General features: G+C 47.9%; 1 long non-coding RNA gene across 1 annotated transcript; it reads right to left on the reverse strand.

Annotated features, from left to right (window-relative positions):
• Nucleotides 1-211: 211 nt before the first annotated feature.
• Nucleotides 212-2895, reverse strand: LOC108446076. The gene is made up of 2 exons (XR_001861184.1): nt 2466-2895; nt 212-2097 (listed from the first exon to the last, which is right to left on the reverse strand). It is a non-coding gene; the product is annotated as an uncharacterized LOC108446076 (long non-coding RNA).
• Nucleotides 2896-2912: the final 17 nt, after the last annotated feature.

Here is a 2912-nt window from a genome sequence, read left to right on the forward strand (position 1 = left end):
GAAAACAGTCTTCATACCCTACTGCATCACCCAAAGAGTTTGGAGGCTGCTGCCTAGTGAGCTCCTGAGTTGTATCTTCCTTGTCAATCTTGTTTGATTGTAAAAACGTAAACAAAATGCAGCAAGCATTGGCCCAATGGCTCAGGACTTGCATATCTCTTCCAAAGAGAGGGAGAAAAAAGTGTTTCTCCCAAATCACAGAGTTTAAAAGTTCATGTTATCTACATATATTTTTAAAAGAAAAAGAGGAACAGTAAAATATCAGTTACTGTGCCAGTGGTGCTCCACTCTATTTCTGTTCTCTTCTTCCACTTGTAGCATCTCTAAGAATACTTTAAAACCAGCCAACTAACCAAAACAACAACAAAAAGCCAACGTTGAATTGAAGCTGAACAAGAAGCAATCTGGCTGCTGGCTTGTGAGCACTCCACCGCCTGAGTTCCAGTAAGGGAGTTTATCCTCTCCACAGTTTTGAGCCAGATCCCAAAGTACTGAGCATCAGCTTTTAGCTTTTTAAAGGATTTAACTGTAAGAAAAGCTGCTGGGGAGGGCCGTGCTCCAGGCACATCCATGGGATTTCACCTGTGCAGCTCCCTAAGCTGAACTTGTGTCTTTTCCTCTACCTTGCTGGGCTTGGCTCATGCATTTCTTGAGGGGAAGGCCCTGCACTGATCAAAGCATGTACTGACCTCAGATAAACAGCTTCTGTCAGTGTGGATCTATCCTAAATGGACCATTTCCCAAAGTAATTCAAGTGCCTGAATTTCACTTACTCAAAACTGCTTTTAAAGAAACCGGGTTTAACACACTCCGTTTCTAAGCAACTACTGGGCAGCGCTCCTTCACTCCCTGTCAGTGTTATTCTTTGACCCTTGGAGAAAGGCTTTAAAGCAACAAAGGGCTTGTTAAGCACCAATAATTTACTCAGTCAAGAATTCAAATCAATAGCAAGGGCAGAGCCTGACTTCAAAACCTATTTTAAACCAGAATTTAAAAGCAGTTGCATTGCCAATTGACAAGATTAGAAAGGTTTCCTTAGTAGTTGTGATTACAAAGTAATGAACTGTGCATGGAGCAGGTAGGGGGCAGGGGGGAAGACGGGAGAAACCTTCATTTGCACTGTGGGTTTTTAACCATCATGGTCACATCTCAAGGACCTGCAGAAACCAGTCTAATCTCAAAAAAGGAAAAACTTCCTGGATATTTTTCATTTCAGCAAGAGCCTAAGGAAGTCCTCAGCAGCAGGAGATTGGAATAACTGCAATCCCTTGAGCAAAGGGAGCAGGGTGTGCTCCTCAAAGCCAGACCTTCATCCACAGCACCCAGAAGGTAGCAAAACAAGGATACAACAAAGCCTTAAGTGGGGAATGGGTTATCAAGGGTTTTATAAGGAAAGAACGAGGTCTGAAAAACAGGACCTGGAGGGTGAGAGAGGAAAGAAATAGCGAGATAGCTGAGGCCTCTTGGGAAAAAAAAAAAAGGGGAAAAGGTTGGGATTAAATTCTAACTCAGCTGGAGCTGATCTTAAATGTAATAAGGGGAAATGGCAGCAAGAGGAGACTTCTTTATAGCAGCAAAGTACTGGGATAAATTCACTATAGAAACTGAGAAATCTTTAGCAGCAGCAGCTCTCTGCAAAGAGGTCAGGCATCCATTCCTCATGGCAAAGCAGGGCACAGGGAATTGGGCCAGATAACCTCCCCAGATTGATCCCAGCCCTAATTTCAAAAAATTGCACAAAAATGTAATTGTGCATTAACACAGCAAAGTCTTCTTTCCAGCTTATCAGGCTTTGAGATGCCTTAGATTGAGATGCAAACCCAGCTCCTACCACTGTGCTGTGCTCGGACTCTCCCCCCCTTTCCCCGACCCAATCTCCAGAGCAACCAACAGCTCGCAAGGAGCCGGCACCCCTGGAATTTCACACTCAGCATCTCTTCCAAGCTCAACAGGTGAACAAACAGGTACTCCAACACCTCCTTCCTTTGTACTTCGGGCAGCACAGACCCACTGGAAGAAAGTGGAATCCAAGGGCAGATGTAAACATGGGACTCCCGCTTGCCACTGTCTCCACCCGTTCTCCAGCTCAGCCCTGGGCTGGGAAACAAAAGACAACAAACATTTAAAAAACATCCTTGAGGTGTCTTGAGGATGCCCAGGCCTAGAAGAAAGGCCTTCCCATCACCCTCTTGGCCTTCTCCCACTCTGAGGAACTGTGGAAATGCACATCCACACCCAAGCTGGACAGCCTGGGATGTTTTCTGCACACCAAACGCCACAGTCCCGAGCACCAGGAGCCTGAAGATGCCCTGGATTGCAATTCACAGCCTCAGTGAACCCTGCACAGGACAGCCAAGTCGTTTGTGTGCAGAAGAAATAAAAGTTGCTATTTTTAGTAGTTAAAATACTCGTGGGAGTTATTGGCTGCTTACACCAGTGGGCTTCATAGGGCCTCCCATACTTACGGATTTATCAGAAGAAGCAGTTTCAAGTTCCTTCCTTTTGGACTCCAACTCCAAACGGGAAACTTCTCATGAGTGCTCCTGAGAGAGTCAAGTGGAACTTCAGGAGCTCAGGAAAGCGAGTCCCTCCCCTGAGTCCTGTCTCACCTGCCCGAGCACCCGGTGCTTCTATACCACCTCTCTCCCTGCTTTCCACGTTCATTTAAATGTAAGAAACCTGCACGTTCTCGCTCCAGCACCAGCCGCGTCTTCCCTGCGCCCGCACGCTGCCGCCCCTGCTCAGGCGCTGCTCCCCTCGGTTGCGCTGCCCCTTGCCACGGGGCCGAGGTGGGACAAACTCCAGGTTTTGTTTCCCAGGAAAGGCTCTGCAGGGAGGTCCCGCCGTGCCGCCCGCAAGCCCCGGCCCCAGCCCCGCAGCTCCTCCCCGGCTCCGCGCCCGCGCCGCGACTG

This window comes from Corvus brachyrhynchos, unplaced genomic scaffold (assembly GCF_000691975.1).
Source record: "Corvus brachyrhynchos isolate BGI_N302 unplaced genomic scaffold, ASM69197v1 scaffold904, whole genome shotgun sequence".
NCBI lineage: Eukaryota > Metazoa > Chordata > Aves > Passeriformes > Corvidae > Corvus > Corvus brachyrhynchos.